This window comes from Bos grunniens, chromosome 25 (assembly GCF_055505025.1).
Source record: "Bos grunniens cultivar Pamir isolate PY7600 chromosome 25, Bosgru_T2T1.0, whole genome shotgun sequence".
NCBI lineage: Eukaryota > Metazoa > Chordata > Mammalia > Artiodactyla > Bovidae > Bos > Bos grunniens.
Window position 1 is genome coordinate 16,032,763 of NC_141189.1, and position 7,283 is coordinate 16,040,045.

Here is a 7,283-nt window from a genome sequence, read left to right on the forward strand (position 1 = left end):
TATTCAGCAAAATTGCAATGTCTGTGTGCCATGCTGTGGCAACAGACAGGTGCCTGTCCCAAGGAGTTTGGAGTTTATATGCCTGTATATAAGATGGCCATTGGCTCCATTGCTTCCGTCAGCCTCAGTCCCCTCCACCGGGAAGTACTTAGTCCAGCCAGGTACCAGCACCAATTTCATTCCCCTAGTGAGGAGCTTTTTAGACCACCTCTGGGGGCTCTTTCACTCTGGTCAGCTACTTCCTAGAATTTTTATTTACCTGGGGAAGTTGGTCCTGCCTATGGTTTACCTCTTCTCTTCCCCACCTGCCACCACTTATAACCTTGCCTCCTTTTGTGCATGGGGAGGGTATGATAGACAGGTGTCAAGTTTGGAGGAACTGAATGGTGAAGTGAGGGGGCTTATGAGGAAGATGTCAGGGGAGGGGAGACGGGAGGACTGGAGAGAGTCGGGAAGGGGGAAGGGAAAGAAGATGTGGTACATGTTTAGAGTGGAATATTACTCAGCCATAAAAAGGAACAAAATTGAGTTATTGGTAGAGATGGGATGGCTCTAGAGTCTGTAATACAGAGTGAAGTAAGTCAGAAAGAGAAAACAAATATCATACATTAATGCATATAAGTGGAATCTAGAAAAACGGTACAGATGAACCTATTTGCTGGGTAGGAATAGAGAACACACATTTGAACACAGAGGGAAGGGGAGGGTGGGATGAATTGGGAGATTAGGCCTGACATACACACTACCATGTATAAAATAGACAGCTAGTGGGACACTGCTGTACAGCACGGGGAGCTCAGCTTGATGCTCTGGGATGACCTAGAGGGGTGACACTGGGGCTGGGTGGGAGGGGGCTCCAAGACGGAGGGGATATATGTATACATACAGCTGATTCACTTCATTGTACAGCAGAAACTAACGCAACATTGTAAAGCAGTTATCCCCAACTTAAAAAAAAAATGGGTGAAGGAAGCTGCCTATTAGTATCTGAAACAGACATATAACACTGTGACAGTTATTCATTTATTACCTCTCAGAAAAAAAATGTCACTCTTTTGGCCTGCTCTATGAAAATGGAGCTGGACCCTAGAACTACTTTTTCTTTGCCAGCTGGCATCTTACTAAGTTTTATCAGTAGAGAGCTGGTGAAACACTGCAGGAAGAAAGGGCTTTGCTTCTGGGTTCCCACTGTGCATAGCAGCCAGCAGCAACCAGTGACCAGCAACTTCCCCTGGTACACCCCGGGGTAGTTTGTAGTGGAGTGCCTCTGTGAGACACATTCCCATGAACAGTTTTCCTTGGTACCCTAGAGGGAAGATTTCCAGCAAGTTCCACCAGAGTGGCACTCCAGTGACTTCTGTGTTCTCTCCAAAAAATTCTGCATCTCCAGGCTTCCCTGGTGGCTCAGTGGTAAAGAATCTGCCTGCCAATGCAGGGGATGTGGGTTTGATCCCTCAAGGAAGATCCCACATGCTGAGGGACAGTAAAGCCCGTCCGCCACAACTCTTGAGGCTGCACACCCTAGAGCCCCGGCTCTGCAACAAGAGAAACCACCAGGATGAGAAACCAGCACCCTACAACAAGAGAGCGGTTCCTAGTCACTGCAACTAGAGAAAGCTGGCATGCAGCAGTGAAGACCCAGTGCAGCCATAGATAGATAAATACTTTTCAAAATCCTGGATCTCAGCCCCTGGGAGGCCCAGATAGAGGCTCTTTCTTGGGTGCAGTATCTCCAGCTGAGGGACAATGGCTGCTCTTAACAGGATTATTTATGTATTTACTTGGCTATGTTGGGTCTTAGTTGCCATGCTTGGCTTCTCTTTAGCTGTGGTATGCCAGCTCTAAGGTGCTTGGACTCCGTAGTTGTGGTGCATGAGCTTAGTTGCTCCGCAGCAGGTGGGATCTTGGTTCCATGACCAGGATCAAACCCGAGTCCACTTCCTTGGAGGGCAGACTCTTAATCACTGAATCACCAGGGAAGCCCTAGTGGCTGCTCTCAGATCCACTCTTCCTATATTCTGTAGAATTCTCTCTACATCTTACTATCTCTAGTGGGCAGAATTGTGTCCCTCAAAAAGATATGTTCAAGAGACTTCCCTGGTGGTCCAGTGGCTAAGACTCTGAACTCCCAATGCAGGGGCCATGGCTTCAGTCCCTGGTCAGGGAACTAGATTCCACGTGCCCTAACTAAATATCCTGTGTGCTGCAACTAGAAGATCCCACGAGCTGAGATTAAGATCTAGCACTGCCAAATGACCCCTAGTTCCTTTGACTATGACCTTGTTTGGAAATAGATTCTTTGCAGATATAATCAATGAACTCATACTGGATTTGGGGCAGGGGGAGGGGCTCACTCCAATGACTGGTGTCCTTGTAAGAAGGAAATTTGAACAGAGATACACGGAAAGGAGAAGGCCATGTGAAGATACACAGAGAGACACGTAGGAAGAATGCCTTGTGGTAACAGAGACAGAGACTGGAGTGATGCATCTACAAATCCAAGGCCAGAGATTGCCAGCAAACACTGAAGCTGGGAAGAGGCAAGGAAAGATTCTACTTAGCATCTCAAAGGGCGTATGGCCCTGCTGATGCCTTGATTTCAGAATTCTAGTCTCCAGAATAGGTTTGTGTTGTCTTTTTAAAATTGTATTTATTTATTTTTAGTTTTGGCTGCACTGGGTCTTCATTGCTGCCCACAGGCTTTATCTAGTTGTGGAGAGTGGGGGCTAGTCTTTAGTTGTGATGCGAGAGCTTCTCATTGCAGTGACTTTTCTTGTTGGGGAGCACGGGCTCTAGAGCACACAGGCTTCAGTAGTTATGGCACACAGGCTTAGTTGCCCCATAGCATGTGGAATCTTTCTGGACCAGGGATCGAACCCATGTCCCCTGCATTGGCAGGCAGATTCTTAACCACTGGACCAGCAGGAAAGTCCTTGTGTTGTCTTAAGGCACTCAGTTTGTGGTAATTTGTCATGGCAGCCCTAGGAAACTAATATATAATCCAATCCCTCATTTCTCTAACTCCCTTTTATAGTTGGGGCTTCCCTTGTGGCTCAGCTGGTAAAGAATCCATCTGCAACGCAGGAGACCTGGGTTCACTCCATCCATAGACTGGGAAGATCCCTGGAGAAAGGAAAGACTACCCATTTCAGTATTCTGGCCTAGAGAATTCCATGGACTATAACAGTCCATGGGGTCGCAAAGAGTCAGACATGACTGAGTGACTTTCACTTCACTTTTATAGTTGATTTTCTTTCTCTCTTTTTTTTTTTTTGCCCCTTTGGCTGTGTAGAATCTCAGTTCCCTGACCAGGGATTGAACCTGGGCCACAGCAGTGAAAGCCCAGAATCCTAACCACTAGGCAACCAAGGAATTCCTGATAATTAATTCGTCCTTGTTGAAATTGCGGTGTGGATTCTCTCTCCCAGTTGCACCCGGACTTGCACCATCACCAACAGAAATACCAGTGTTTTTGTACTAAAGAAAATGGAATATCTGATCTTGAAAGTTCCTACTGCAATTAATATGAAAATATTTCAGAGAGAGTAGGCCATTTTTGAGAGAGGTTTAAAATCTTTATTGCGGACATATTCCTTAAAGGCATTTTGAATACTCCTATCACACCTGAAAAAGAATAAAAAATGAGAACAGATGGTGCCTGTGAGGAAGCTGACTCAACCAAAGTGGAGGATGTTGTGCTGGACAGCTGCCCTGTTGTCTCAAAGCCATTCCTGGCCTTCTGTGGTTTCAGGTGACGGCCAGCTCTAGACAACACTCAGAATACAAGTTTAGAAATGGGTGCACCTAATATTATAGGTGGGAAGGAAGAGAGATAATGGTATCAGTAGCGGTGCTGGGGCAGGGAGGTCCATGACACACAGAAAACACATTCACAGGGACTTCCTTGGTGGTGCAGTAGCTAAGATTCCATGCTCCCAATGCAGGGGGCCTGGGTTCATTCCTTGGTCAGGGAACTAGGTCCCATATGGTGCAACTAAGAGTTTGCATGCCAAAATGAAGATCAAAGGCCACAACTAACACCCAGCACTGCCAAATAAATAAATAAATATTGAAAAAAAAGAAAACCACACTCATATGCCAAGACCTTTGTCCTAGAGAAAGAGGCCTAGGTGAAGGAGGCAAGGTCCCAGGCTGGTCAAGAAGGCTCTAAATATGGGATGACATGTCTTTATTTGTTCAACACATTTTTAAAATGCCAACCACATGCCAGACACAAAAGAATACTATGGCAAGCAAGACAATGAGAGTCCTTGTCCACAGAGAGACAAGCAAACAGAATGGTGCATAGTGACATAAATGCTAAACTCAGCTTATATACAGATTCCCCAAAAGGACATAAGCAGAGCTAGAGAAATTCTCAGAAAAAGTGATGAATCATCTAAGAACTGAAGGAAAAGGGTTTGGGGGAAGGAGAAGATTGTGCATCAGTCAGTACAACTGTGCAAAGGAGCAGAGGATAAAACTCAGGAGGCTGCAGATAATTTTTGAGTGTCAGCCTTCCATAACTAATCCACACGGGCTTCCCTGGCAGTCCAGTGGTTAAGAATCTGCCTACCAATGCTGGGGACACAGGTTTGATCCCTGGTCCAGGAAGATCCCACATGCTGAGGAGTAACTAAGCCCATGTGCCACAACTAATGAACCCAAGTTCTAAAGCCCGAGCTCTGCAACAAGAGAAGCCAATGCAATGAGAAGCCTGTGCACCACAATAAACCTCATAACCCTTGCTCATGGCAACTGGAGAAAGTCTGCATAGGGCAATGAAGAAGCAACACAGCCAAAAATAGCATAAATAAATCTTTTAAAAATATAAATGTATAAAAAATGTCTTAAAAAGAACTAATGCACACCTTTTAGAATAAATGTGTTGAATATATGCTCCTTTTACTATGACGAAATAAATGAGTAGAGAAATAACCCATCTACAATCCTATTTTCTGAAAATCACTAACCCTTAATACAATTTAAAGGACAAAGTCATTAACTTAAAAATACGTATCCAGTGGTAACCTGTACGTACCTTAGAATAAAAATTACAGCTATAGGCAACAATGAGTGAATTTTGAAGCAAAAGAAGGCAGATGTTAAAATGTGTGTGTGTGTGTGTGTGTGTGTGTGTGTGTGTACAAAATGATTCCATTTGTATTATGTTCAAAAAGAGGCAAAACTAATCTGTAATGTTAGACATTGGACTAGTGGTTATCTTTGGGAAGAGTGGTGACTAGAAGGTGCATAAGAGGTTTCTAGGAAATGCTTTGGTTTCTTGATCTGGATACTGGTTGTGTGGGTGTGTTCATTTTATGAAAATTCATTCAGCTTACACTTAAGATTTGTGCACCTTTGTGTATATTATGCTTTAAATTAAAAAAAAAATGTATATCTCAATATGTAAATGCTTGGGTAAGGCTTTGCCAAAGGATTTAGTGAAGTGTTCATATAGAAATATGCTTGCACCTACACAAAAGGCTTCCCTGCTGGCTCAGATGGTGAAGAATCTGCCTGCAATGCGGGAAAACCTGGGTTCAATCCCTGGGTTGGGAAGATCCCCTGGAGGAAGGATGGCGACCCACTCCAGTATTCTTGCCTGGAGAATTCCACAGACAGAGGAGCCTGGTGGGCTACAGTCCATGGGGTTGCAAAGGGTCAGACATGACTGAGTGACTAACACTTCACATATAGGATTTTTTGTTTAACTTTTTTAATTTTTAAAAATTAAAAAAAATGTTATTTATTTATTTAGGCTATGCTGAGTGGCTTGCAAGATCTTAGTTCCCCAACAAGGGATTGAACCAACGCCCTCGGCAGTGAAAGTCCTAACCACTGGACTGCTAAGGAATTCCCTAGAATTTCTATGAACACAGCAGCTACAAAGCCTTTGACTGTGTGGATCACAATAAACTGTGGAAACTTCTGAAAGAGGTGGGAATACCAGACCACCTGACCTGCCTCTTGAGAAATCTGTATGCAGGTCAGGAAGCAACAGTTAGAACTGGACATGGAACAACAGACTGGCTCCAAATAGGGAAAGGAGTACGTCAAGGCTGTATATTGTCACCCTGCTTATTTAACTTATATGCAGAGTACATTACCCACTCCAGTGTTCTTGCCTGGAGAATCCCACGGATGGAGGAGCCTGGTGGGCTGCCATCTATAGGGTAGCACAAAGTCAGACACGACTGACGTGACTTAGCAGCAGCAGCAAAGTACATTATGAGAAATGCTGGGCTGGATGAAGCACAAGCTGGAATCAAGATTGCCAGGAGAAATAACAATAACTTCAGATATGCAGATGATACCACCCTTATGGCAGAAAGTGAAGAGGAACTAAAGAGCCTCTTGATGAAAGTGAAAGAGGAGAGTGAAAATGTTGACTTAAAGCTCAACATTCAGAAAACTAAGATCATGGCATCTGGTCCCATCACTTCATGGCAAATAGATGGGGAAACAGTGGAAACAGTGGCTGACTTTATTTTTTTGGTCTCCAAAATCACTGCAGATAGTGACTGCAGCCATGAAATGAAAAGACGCTTACTCCTTGGAAGGAAAGTTATGACCAACCTAGACAGCATATTAAAAAGCAGACACATTACTTTGCCAACAAAGGTCCCTCTAGTCAAAGCTGTGGTTTCCCGAGTAGTCATGTATGGATGTGAGAGTTGGACTGTAAAGATAGCTGAGTGCCAAAGAATTGATGCCTTTGAACTGTGGTGTTGGAGAACACTCTTGAGAGTTCCTTGAACTGCAAGGAACTAAAGGAGATCAGTCCTGAGTGTTCATTGGAAGGACTGATGTTGAAGCTGAAACTCCAATACTTTGGCCACCTGATGCAAAGAGCTGATTCATTGGAAAAGACCCTGATGCTGGGAAAGATTGAAGGCCCGAGGAGAAGGGGACGACAGAGGATGAGATGGTTGGATGGCATCACCGACTCAATGGACATGAGTTTGGGTAAACTCTGGGAGTAGGTGATGGACAGGGAGGCCTGGCATGCTGAGGTCCATGGAGTCGCAAAGAGTTGGACATGACTGAGTGACTGAACTGAACTGAGCAGCTACAAACTCAGGCTGTCACAGATGGGTTGTGTTGCTGATTCAAATTCAAGTGTAGCCATTTATGCAGTGATTTTCCAAAATGGCAAACAATTCTCAGCAAAATTCCAAACTAAACAAAATACAATCTTCCCTCCATATACACAGGCTTTCCTGGAAAGGTCAGGATTAAAACTGTACTTGTAAGTTTGTGCTTCTATATAAAGTAAACCC